The sequence below is a fragment of the Ambystoma mexicanum genome, chromosome 3p, assembly GCF_040938575.1.
Source record: "Ambystoma mexicanum isolate Mex_15411 chromosome 3p, UKY_AmexF1_1, whole genome shotgun sequence".
NCBI classification, from domain to species: Eukaryota; Metazoa; Chordata; class Amphibia; order Caudata; family Ambystomatidae; genus Ambystoma; species Ambystoma mexicanum.
In genome coordinates, this window is record NC_090925.1 from 300,787,893 (window position 1) to 300,800,758 (window position 12,866).

Sequence of the window (12,866 nt, forward strand, 5' to 3'; positions counted from 1 at the left end):
GTGCACAGGAAGTTTCACAGGTGATTTCAGCAGGGTACGTGTATTACAGGGGTGCACAGGGAGTTTCACACGCGATTTCAGCAGGGTACGTGTATTACAGGGGTGTGCGGGAAGTTTCACACATGATTTCAGCAGGGTACGTGTATTTCAGGGGTGCGTGGAAGTTTCACACGTGATTTCAGCAGGGTACGTGTATTTCAGGGGTGCGCGGGAAGTTTTACACGCAATTGGCCTGGGTACGTGTATTTCAGGGGTGCGCGTGAAGTGTTACACGCGATTTCAGCAGGGTACGTGTATTTCAGGGGTGCGCGGGAAGTTTCACACGCGATAGGCCCTGTGCGAGTGGGGTACGTGTATAACTGGGGTTCGCGGGAAGTTTCACACGCGATTGGAGCATGGTACGTGTATTATGGTGTTCGCAGGAAGTTTCACATATGATTTCAGCAGGGTACGTGTATTTCGGGGGTGCCGGGGAGTCCTACATGTGATTTGGCAGTGTGGGTCCTCCCAGGTGTTCCCTGTACACCCTCCACGGCCCCTGCAGGCAGCCCACACCACATGGGACTACCCTGCACCCCTGGTCATGTCCCGCAGGCAGCCCACCCAACATGGGCATGCCCCCCAGCAAAGCCAGATGTCTCCTTGCACTACTGATCACCAACTCATGTCCCCTTGCACCCCCACCCCCCAGCATTGCAGGGCACCTGCCAGCAGGACCCCACTCATGTCCCCCTGCACCCCCACCTCCCAGCAGTGCAGGGCACCTGCCAGCAGGCCCCCACTCATGTCCCCTTGCACCAACAACCCCCAACAGTGTGGGGCACCTGTCAGCAGGCCCCCACTCATGTCCCCTTGAACCCCCACCCCCCAGCAGTGCAGGGCAGCTGCCAGCAGACCCCCACTCATGTCCCCTTGCACCCCCACCCCCCAGCAGTGCAGGGCACCTGCCAGCAGGCCCCCACTCATGTCCCACTCATGTCCCCTTGCACCCCCACCCCCCAGCAGTGCAGGGCACCTGCCAGCAGGCCACCACTCATGTCCCCTTGCACCCTCACCCTCACCCTCAGCAGTGCAGGGAAGCTGCCAGCAGGCCCCCACTCATGTCCCACTCATGTCCCGTTGCACCCCCACCCCCAGCAGTACAGGGCACCTGCCAGCAGGCCCCCACTTGTGTCCCCTTGCACACCCACCCCCCAGCACTGAGGAGCACCTGCCAGCAGGCCCCTACTCATGTCCCCTTGCACACCCACCCCCCAGCACTGAGGGGCACCTGCCAGCAGGCCCCCACTAATGTCCCACTCATGTCCCCTTGCACCCCCACTCCCCAGCAGTGCAGGGCACCTGCCAGCAGGCCCCCACTCATGTCCCCTTGCACACCCACCCCCCAGCAGTGCAGGGCCCTGCCAGCAGGCCCCCACTCATGTCCCACTCATGTCCCCTTGCACCCCCACCCCCAGCAGTGCAGGCACCTGCCAGCAGGCCCCCACTCATGTCCCACTCATGTCCCCTTGCACCCCCACCCCCCAGCAGTGCAGGGCACCTGCCTGCAGGTCCCCACTCGTGCTCCCTTGCACACCTACCCCCCAGCACTGAGGGGCACCTGCCAGCAGGCCCAGACTCATGTCCCCTTGCACACCCACCCCCCAGCACTGAGGGGCACCATCCAGCAGGCCCCCACTCATGTCCCACTCATGTCCCCTTGCACCCCCACCCGCCAGCAGTGCAGGGCAGCTGCCAGCAGGCTCCCACTCATGTCCCCTTGCACCCCCTCCCCCCAGCAGAGCAGGGCAGCTACCAGCAGGCCCCCACTCATGTCCCCTTGCACACCCACCCCCCAGCAGTGCAGGGCACCTGCCAGCAGGCCCCCACTCATGTCCCCTTGCACACCCACCCCCCAGCAGTGCAGGGCATCTGCCAGTAGGCCCCCACTCGTGTCCCCATGCACACCCACCCCCCAGCACTGAGGGGCACCTGCCAGCAGGCCCCCACTCATGTCCCCTTGCACACCCACCCCCCAGCACTGAGGGGCACCTGCCAGCAGGCCCCCACTCATGTCCCCTTGCACCCCCACCCCCCAGCAGTGCAGGGCACCTGCCAGCAAGCCCCCACTCATGTCTCCTTGCACACCCACCCCCCAGCAGTGCAGGGCTCCTGCCAGCAGGCCCCACTCATGTCCCCTTGCACCCCCACCCCCAGCAGTGCTGCAGGGCAGCTGCCAGCAGGCCCCCACTCATGTCCCACTCATGTCCCCTTGCACACCCACCCCCCAGCAGTGCAGGGCACCTGCCAGCAGGCCCCCACTCATGCCCCCTTGCACACCCATACCCAGAAATGCAGGGCACCTGCCAGCAGGCCCCCACTCATGTCCCACTCATGTCCCCTTGCACCCCCACCCCCCAGCAGTTCAGGGCACCTGCCAGCAGGCCAACACTCATGTCCCCTTGCATCCCCACCCTCAGCAGTGCAGGGCAGCTGCCAGCAGGCCCCCACTCATGTCCCACTCATGTCCCCTTGCACACCCACCCCCCAGCAGTGCAGGGAACCTGCCAGCAGGCCCCCACTCATGTCCCCTTGCACCCCCACCCCCCAGCAGTGCAGGGCACGTGCCAGCAGGTCCCAACTCGTGTCCCCTTGCACACCCACCCCCCAGCACTGAGGGACACCTGCCAGCAGGCCCCCACTCATGTCCCACTCATGTCCCCTTGCACCCCCACACTCAGCAGTGCAGGGCAGCTGCCAGCAGGCCCCCACTCATGTCCCACGCATGTCCCCTTGCACAACCACCCCCCAACAGTGCAGGGCACCTGCCAGCAGGCCCCCACTCATGTCCCCTTGCACCCCCACCCCCCAGCAGTGCACGGCACCTGCCAGCAGGTCCCAACTCGTGTCCACTTGCACAACCACCCCCCAGAAGTGAGGGGCACCTGCCAGCAGGCCCCCACTCATTTCCCCTTGCACACCCACCCCCCAGCACTGAGGGGCACCTGCCAGCAGGCCCCCACTCATGCCGCCTTGCACCCCCACACCCAGCAGTGCAGGGCAGCTGCCAGCAGGGCCCCACTCATGTCCCACTCATGTCCCCTTGCACACCCAACCCCCAGCAGTGCAGGGCACCTGCCAACAAGCCCCCACTCATGTCTTTTTGCACACCCACCCCCCAGCAGTTCAGGGCACCTGCCAGCAGGCCCCCACTCATGTCCCCTTGCACACCCACCCCCCAGCACTGAGGGGCACCTGCCAGCAGACCCCACTCATGTCCCACTCATGTCCCCTTGCACCCCCATCCCCCAGCAGTGCAGGGCACCTGCCAGCAGGCCCCCACTCATGTCCCACTCATGTCCCCTTGCACACCCACCCCCCAGCAGTGCAGGGCACCTGCCAGCAGGCCCCCACTCGTTTCCCCTTGCACACCCACCCCCCAGCACTGAGGGGCACCTGCCAGCAGGCCCCCATTCATGTCCCCTTGCACACCCACCCCCCAGCACTGAGGGGCACCTGCCAGCAGGCCCCCACTCATGTCCCACTCATGTCCCCTTGCACCCCCACCCCCCAGCAGTGCAGGGCACCTGCCAATAGGCCCCCACTCATGTCTCCTTGCACCCCCACCCCGAGCAGTGCAGTGCAGCTGCCAGCAGGACCCCACTCATGTCCCACTCATGTCCCCTTGCAAACCCACCCCCAAGCAGTGCAGGGCACCTGCCAGCAGGCCCGCACTCATGTGCCCTTGCACACCCACCCCCCAGCAGTGCAGGGCACCTGCCAGCAGGCCCCCACTTGTGTCCCCTTGCACACCCACCCCCCAGCACTGAGCGGCACCTGCCAGCAGGCCCTCACTCATGTCCCCTTGCACACCCACCCCCCAGCACTGAGGGGTACCTGCCAGCAGGCCCCCACTCATTTCCCACTCATGTCCCCTTGCACCCCCACCCCCAGCAGTGCAGGGCACCTGCCAGCAGGCCTCCACTCATATCCCCCAGCACCCCCACCCACCAGCACTGAGGGGCACCTGCCAGCAGGCCCCCACCCATGTCCCCTTGCACACCCACCCTCACCAGTGCAGGGCAGCTGCCAGCAGGCCCCCACCCATGTCCCACTCATGTCCCCGTGCACCCCCACCCCCCAGCAGTGCAGGGCACCTGCCAGCAGGCCCCCACTCGTGTCCCCTTTCACACCCACCCCCCAGCACTGAGGGGCAACTGCCAGCAGGCCCCCACTCATGTCCCCTTGCACATCCACCCCCAGCATTGAGGGGCACCTGCCAGCAGGCCCCCACTCATGTCCCACTCATGTCCCCCTGCACCCCCACCCCCCAGCAGTGCAGGGCACCTGCCAGCAGGCCCCCACTCATGTCCCCTTGCACTCGCACCCTCAGCAGTGCAGGGCAGCTGCCAGCAGGCCCCCACTCATGTCCCACTCATGTCCCCTTGCACCTCCACCCCCCAGCAGTGCAGGGCACCTGCCAGCAGGCCACCACTCATGTCCCCTTGCACACCCACCCCCCAGCAGTGCAGGGCACCTGCCAGCAGGCCCCAACTCATGTCCCACTCATGTCCCCTTGCACCCCCACCCCCCAGCAGTGCAGGGCACCTGCCAGCAGGCCCCCACTCATGTCCCCTTGCACACCCACCCCCCAGCAGTGCAGGGCACCTGCCAGCAGGCCCCCACTCATGTCCCCTTGCACACCCACCCCCCCAGCACTGAGAGGCACCTGCCAGCAGGCCCCCACTCATGTCCCACTCATGTCCCCTTGCACCCCCACTCCCCAGCAGTGCAGGGCACCTATCAGCAGCCCCCCACTCATGTCTCACTCATGTCCCCTTGGACCCCCACCCCCCAGCAGTGCAGGGCACCTGCCAGCAGGCCCCCACTCAAGTCCCCTTGCACAGCCACCCCCCAGCATTGCAGGGCACCTGCCAGCAGGCCCCGACTCATGTCCCCTTGCACACCCACCCCCCAGCACTGAGGGGCACCCTCCAGCAGGCCCCCACTCATGTCCCACTCATGTCCCCTTGCACCCCCACCCGCCAGCAGTGCAGGGCAGCTGCCAGCAGGCTCCCACTCATGTCCCCTTGCACCCCCACCCCCCAGCAGAGCAGGGCAGCTACCAGCAGGCCCCCACTCATGTCCCCTTGCACACCCACCCCCCAGCAGTGCAGGGCACCTGCCAGCAGGCCCCCACTCATGTCCCCTTGCACACCCACCCCCCAGCAGTGCAGGGCATCTGCCAGTAGGCCCCCACTCGTGTCCCCATGCACACCCACCCCCAGCACTGAGGGGCACCTGCCAGCAGGCCCCCACTCATGTCCCCTTGCACACCCACCCCCCAGCACTGAGGGGCACCTGCCAGCAGGCCCCCACTCATGTCCCACTCATGTCCCCTTGCACCCCCACCCCCCAGCAGTGCAGGGCACCTGCCAGCAAGCCCCCACTCATGTCTCCTTGCACACCCACCCCCCAGCAGTGCAGGGCTCCTGCCAGCAGGCCCCCACTCATGTCCCCTTGCACCCCCACCCCCAGCAGTGCTGCAGGGCAGCTGCCAGCAGGCCCCCACTCATGTCCCACTCATGTCCCCTTGCACACCCACCCCCCAGCAGTGCAGGGCACCTGCCAGCAGGCCCCCACTCATGCCCCCTTGCACACCAATCCCCAGAAATGCAGGGCACCTGCCAGCAGGCCCCCACTCATGTCCCACTCATGTCCCCTTGCACCCCCACCCCCCAGCAGTTCAGGGCACCTGCCAGCAGGCCAACACTCATGTCCCCTTGCATCCCCACCCTCAGCAGTGCAGGGCAGCTGCCAGCAGGCCCCCACTCATGTCCCACTCATGTCCCCTTGCACACCCACCCCCCAGCAGTGCAGGGAACCTGCCAGCAGGCCCCCACTCATGTCCCCTTGCACCCCCACCCCCCAGCAGTGCAGGGCACCTGCCAGCAGGTCCCAACTCGTGTCCCCTTGCACACCCACCCCCCAGCACTGAGGGACACCTGCCAGCAGGCCCCCACTCATGTCCCACTCATGTCCCCTTGCATCCCCACACTCAGCAGTGCAGGGCAGCTGCCAGAAGGCCCCCACTCATGTCCCACGCATGTCCCCTTGCACAACCACCCCCCAACAGTGCAGGGCACCTGCCAGCAGGCCCCCACTCATGTCCCCTTGCACCCCCACCCCCCAGCAGTGCACGGCACCTGCCAGCAGGTCCCAACTCGTGTCCACTTGCACAACCACCCCCCAGAAGTGAGGGGCACCTGCCAGCAGGCCCCCACTCATTTCCCCTTGCACACCCACCCCCCAGCACTGAGGGGCACCTGCCAGCAGGCCCCCACTCATGCCGCCTTGCACCCCCACACCCAGCAGTGCAGGGCAGCTGCCAGCAGGGCCCCACTCATGTCCCACTCATGTCCCCTTGCACACCCAACCCCCAGCAGTGCAGGGCACCTGCCAACAAGCCCCCACTCATGTCTTTTTGCACACCCACCCCCCAGCAGTGCAGGGCACCTGCCAGCAGGCCCCCACTCATGTCCCCTTGCACACCCACCCCCCAGCACTGAGGGGCACCTGCCAGCAGACCCCACTCATGTCCCACTCATGTCCCCTTGCACCCCCACCCCCCAGCAGTGCAGGGCACCTGCCAGCAGGCCCCCACTCATGTCCCACTCATGTCCCCTTGCACACCCACCCCCCAGCAGTGCAGGGCACCTGCCAGCAGGCCCCCACTCGTTTCCCCTTGCACACCCACCCCCCAGCACTGAGGGGCACCTGCCAGCAGGCCCCCATTCATGTCCCCTTGCACACCCACCCCCCAGCACTGAGGGGCACCTGCCAGCAGGCCCCCACTCATGTCCCACTCATGTCCCCTTGCACCCCCACCCCCCAGCAGTGCAGGGCACCTGCCAATAGGCCCCCACTCATGTCTCCTTGCACCCCCACCCCGAGCAGTGCAGTGCAGCTGCCAGCAGGACCCCACTCATGTCCCACTCATGTCCCCTTGCAAACCCACCCCCAAGCAGTGCAGGGCACCTGCCAGCAGGCCCGCACTCATGTCCCCTTGCACACCCACCCCCCAGCAGTGCAGGGCACCTGCCAGCAGGCCCCCACTTGTGTCCCCTTGCACACCCACCCCCCAGCACTGAGCGGCACCTGCCAGCAGGCCCTCACTCATGTCCCCTTGCACACCCACCCCCCAGCACTGAGGGGTACCTGCCAGCAGGCCCCCACTCATTTCCCACTCATGTCCCCTTGCACCCCCACCCCCAGCAGTGCAGGGCACCTGCCAGCAGGCCTCCACTCATATCCCCCAGCACCCCCACCCACCAGCACTGAGGGGCACCTGCCAGCAGGCCCCCACCCATGTCCCCTTGCACACCCACCCTCACCAGTGCAGGGCAGCTGCCAGCAGGCCCCCACCCATGTCCCACTCATGTCCCCGTGCACCCCCACCCCCCAGCAGTGCAGGGCACCTGCCAGCAGGCCCCCACTCGTGTCCCCTTGCACACCCACCCCCCAGCACTGAGGGGCACCTGCCAGCAGGCCCCCACTCATGTCCCCTTGCACATCCACCCCCAGCATTGAGGGGCACCTGCCAGCAGGCCCCCACTCATGTCCCACTCATGTCCCCCTGCACCCCCACCCCCCAGCAGTGCAGGGCACCTGCCAGCAGGCCCCCACTCATGTCCCCTTGCACTCGCACCCTCAGCAGTGCAGGGCAGCTGCCAGCAGGCCCCCACTCATGTCCCACTCATGTCCCCTTGCACCTCCAACCCCCAGCAGTGCAGGGCACCTGCCAGCAGGCCACCACTCATGTCCCCTTGCACACCCACCCCCCAGCAGTGCAGGGCACCTGCCAGCAGGCCCCAACTCAAGTCCCACTCATGTCCCCTTGCACCCCCACCCCCCAGCAGTGCAGGGCACCTGCCAGCAGGCCCCCACTCATGTCCCCTTGCACACCCACCCCCCAGCAGTGCAGGGCACCTGCCAGCAGGCCCCCACTCATGTCCCCTTGCACACCCACCCCCCCAGCACTGAGAGGCACCTGCCAGCAGGCCCCCACTCATGTCCCACTCATGTCCCCTTGCACCCCCACTCCCCAGCAGTGCAGGGCACCTATCAGCAGCCCCCCACTCATGTCTCACTCATGTCCCCTTGGACCCCCACCCCCCAGCAGTGCAGGGCACCTGCCAGCAGGCCCCCACTCAAGTCCCCTTGCACAGCCACCCCCCAGCATTGCAGGGCACCTGCCAGCAGGCCCCCACTCATGTCCCCTTGCACACCCACCCCCCAGCAGTGCAGGGCACCTGCCAGCAGGCCCCCACTCATGTCCCCTTGCACACCCACCCCCCAGCAGTGCAGGGTACCTGCCAGCAGGCCCCCACTCGTGTCCCCTTGCACACCCACAACCCAGCACTGAGGGGCACCTGCCAGCAGGCCCCCACTCATGTCCCCTTGCACACCCACCCCCCAGCACTGAGGGGCACCTGCCAGCAGGCCCCCACTCATGTCCCACTCATTTCCCCTTGCACCCCCACCCCCCAGCAGTGCAGGGCACCTGCCAGCAGGCCCCCACTCATGTCCCCTTGCACCCCCACCCCCAGCAGTGCTGCAGGGCAGCTGCCAGCAGGCCCCCACTCATGTCCCACTCATGTCCCCTTGCACACCCACCCCCCAGCAGTGCAGGGCACCTGCCAGCAGGCCCCCACTCATGTCACCTTGCACACCCACCCCCCAGTAGTGCAGGGCACCTACCAGCAGGCCCCCACTCGTGTCCCCTTGCACACCCACCCCCCAGCACTGAGGGGCACCTGCCAGCAGGCCCCCACTCATGTCCGCTTGCACACCCACCCCCCAGCACTGAGGGGCACCTGCCAGCAGGCCCCCACTCATGTCCCACTCATGTCCCCTTGCGCCCACACCCCCCAGCAGTGCAGGGCACCTGCCAGCAGGCCCCCACTAATGTCCCCTTGCACTCCCACCCCCAGCAGTGCAGGGCAGCTGCCAGCAGGCCCCCACTCATGTCCCACTCATGTCCCCTTGCACACCCACACCCCAGCAGTGCAGGGCACCTGCCAGCAGGCCCCCACTCATGTCCCCTTGCACCCCCACCCCCCAGCAGTGCAGGGCACCTGCCAGCAGGTCCCAACTCATGTCCCCTTGCACACCCTCCCCCCAGCACTGAGGGACACCTGCCAGCAGGCCCCCACTCATGTCCCACTCATGTCCCCTTGGACCCCCACACTCAGCAGTGCAGGGCAGCTGCCAGCAGGCCCCCACTCATGTCCCACTCATGTCCCCTTGCACACCCACCCCCCAACAGTGCAGGGCACCTGCCAGCAGGCCCCCACTCATGTCCCCTTGCACCCCCACCCCCCAGCAGTGCACGGCACCTGCCAGCAGGTCCCAACTCGTGTCCCCTTGCACACCCACCCCCCAGCACTGAGGGGCACCTGCCAGCAGGCCCCCACTCATGTCCCCTTGCACACCCACCCCCCAGCACTGAGGGGCACCTGCCAGAAGGCCCCCACTCATGCCGCCTTGCACCCCTACCCCCAGCAGTGCAGGGCAGCTGCCAGCAGGGCCCCACTCATGTCCCACTCATGTCCCCTTGCACACCCACCCCCCAGCAGTGCAGGGCACCTGCCAGCAAGCCCCCACTCATGTCTCCTTGCACACCAACCCCCAGCAGTGCAGGGCACGTGCCAGCAGGCCCCCACTCATGTCCCCTTGCACACCCACCCCCCAGCACTGAGGGGCACCTGCCAGCAGACCCCACTCATGTCCCACTCATGTCCCCTTGCACCCCCACCCCCCAGCAGTGCAGGGCACCTGCCAGCAGGCCCCCACTCATGTCCCACTCATGTCCCCTTGCACACCCACCCCCCAGCAGTGCAGGGCACCTGCCAGCAGGCCCCCACTCGTGTCCCCTTGCACACCCACCCCCCAGCACTGAGGGGCACCTGCCAGCAGGCCCCCACTCATGTCCCCTTGCACACCCACCCCCCAGCACTGAGGGGCACCTGCCAGCAGGCCCCCACTCATGTCTCACTCATGTCACCTTGTACCCCCACCCCCCAGCAGTGCAGGGCACCTGCCAGCAGGCCCCCACTCATGTCCCCTTGCACCCCCACCCCGAGCAGTGCAGGGCAGCTGCCAGCAGGCCCCCACTCATGTCCCACTCATGTCCCCTTGCACACCCACCCCCAAGCAGTGCGGGGCACCTGCCAACAAGCCCCCACTCATGTCTTTTTGCACACCCACTCCCCAGCAGTGCAGGGCACCTGCCAGCAGGCCCCCACTCATGTCCCCTTGCACACCCACCCCCCAGCACTGAGGGGCACCTGCCAGCAGACCCCACTCATGTCCCACTCATGTCCCCTTGCACCCCCACCCCCCAGCAGTGCAGGGCACCTGCCAGCAGGCCCCCACTCATGTCCCACTCATGTCCCCTTGCACACCCACCCCCCAGCAGTGCAGGGCACCTGCCAGCAGGCCCCCACTCGTTTCCCCTTGCACACCCACCCCCCAGCACTGAGGGGCACCTGCCAGCAGGCCCCCATTCATGTCCCCTTGCACACCCACCCCCCAGCACTGAGAGGCACCTGCCAGCAGGCCCCCACTCATGTCCCACTCATGTCCCCTTGCACCCCCACCCCCCAGCAGTGCAGGGCACCTGCCAATAGGCCCCCACTCATGTCTCCTTGCACCCCCACCCCGAGCAGTGCAGTGCAGCTGCCAGCAGGACCCCACTCATGTCCCACTCATGTCCCCTTGCAAACCCACCCCCAAGCAGTGCAGGGCACCTGCCAGCAGGCCCGCACTCATGTCCCCTTGCACACCCACCCCCCAGCAGTGCAGGGCACCTGCCAGCAGGCCCCCACTTGTGTCCCCTTGCACACCCACCCCCCAGCACTGAGCGGCACCTGCCAGCAGGCCCTCACTCATGTCCCCTTGCACACCCACCCCCCAGCACTGAGGGGTACCTGCCAGCAGGCCCCCACTCATTTCCCACTCATGTCCCCTTGCACCCCCACCCCCAGCAGTGCAGGGCACCTGCCAGCAGGCCTCCACTCATATCCCCCAGCACCCCCACCCACCAGCACTGAGGGGCACCTGCCAGCAGGCCCCCACCCATGTCCCCTTGCACACCCACCCTCACCAGTGCAGGGCAGCTGCCAGCAGGCCCCCACCCATGTCCCACTCATGTCCCTGTGCACCCCCACCCCCCAGCAGTGCAGGGCACCTGCCAGCAGGCCCCCACTCGTGTCCCCTTGCACACCCACCCCCCAGCACTGAGGGGCACCTGCCAGCAGGCCCCCACTCATGTCCCCTTGCACATCCACCCCCAGCATTGAGGGGCACCTGCCAGCAGGCCCCCACTCATGTCCCACTCATGTCCCCCTGCACCCCCACCCCCCAGCAGTGCAGGGCACCTGCCAGCAGGCCCCCACTCATGTCCCCTTGCACTCGCACCCTCAGCAGTGCAGGGCAGCTGCCAGCAGGCCCCCACTCATGTCCCACTCATGTCCCCTTGCACCTCCACCCCCCAGCAGTGCAGGGCACCTGCCAGCAGGCCACCACTCATGTCCCCTTGCACACCCACCCCCCAGCAGTGCAGGGCACCTGCCAGCAGGCCCCAACTCATGTCCCACTCATGTCCCCTTGCACCCCCACCCCCCAGCAGTGCAGGGCACCTGCCAGCAGGCCCCCACTCATGTCCCCTTGCACACCCACCCCCCAGCAGTGCAGGGCACCTGCCAGCAGGCCCCCACTCATGTTCCCTTGCACACCCACCCCCCCAGCACTGAGAGGCACCTGCCAGCAGGCCCCCACTCATGTCCCACTCATGTCCCCTTGCACCCCCACTCCCCAGCAGTGCAGGGCACCTATCAGCAGCCCCCCACTCATGTCTCACTCATGTCCCCTTGGACCCCCACCCCCCAGCAGTGCAGGGCACCTGCCAGCAGGCCCCCACTCAAGTCCCCTTGCACAGCCACCCCCCAGCATTGCAGGGCACCTGCCAGCAGGCCCCCACTCATGTCCCCTTGCACACCCACCCCCCAGCAGTGCAGGGCACCTGCCAGCAGGCCCCCACTCATGTCCCCTTGCACACCCACCCCCCAGCAGTGCAGGGTACCTGCCAGCAGGCCCCCACTCGTGTCCCCTTGCACACCCACAACCCAGCACTGAGGGGCACCTGCCAGCAGGCCCCCACTCATGTCCCCTTGCACACCCACCCCCCAGCACTGAGGGGCACCTGCCAGCAGGCCCCCACTCATGTCCCACTCTGTTCCCCTTGCACCCCCACCCCCCAGCAGTGCAGGACACCTGCCAGCAGGCCCCCACTCATGTCCCCTTGCACCCCCACCCCCAGCAGTGCTGCAGGGCAGCTGCCAGCAGGCCCCCACTCATGTCCCACTCATGTCCCCTTGCACACCCACCCCCCAGCAGTGCAGGGCACCTGCCAGCAGGCCCCCACTCATGTCACCTTGCACACCCACCCCCCAGTAGTGCAGGGCACCTACCAGCAGGCCCCCACTCGTGTCCCCTTGCACACCCACCCCCCAGCACTGAGGGGCACCTGCCAGCAGGCCCCCACTCATGTCCGCTTGCACACCCACCCCCCAGCACTGAGGGGCACCTGCCAGCAGGCCCCCACTCATGTCCCACTCATGTCCCCTTGCGCCCACACCCCCCAGCAGTGCAGGGCACCTGCCAGCAGGCCCCCACTAATGTCCCCTTGCACTCCCACCCCCAGCAGTGCAGGGCAGCTGCCAGCAGGCCCCCACTCATGTCCCACTCATGTCCCCTTGCACACCCACACCCCAGCAGTGCAGGGCACCTGCCAGCAGGCCCCCACTCATGTCCCCTTGCACCCC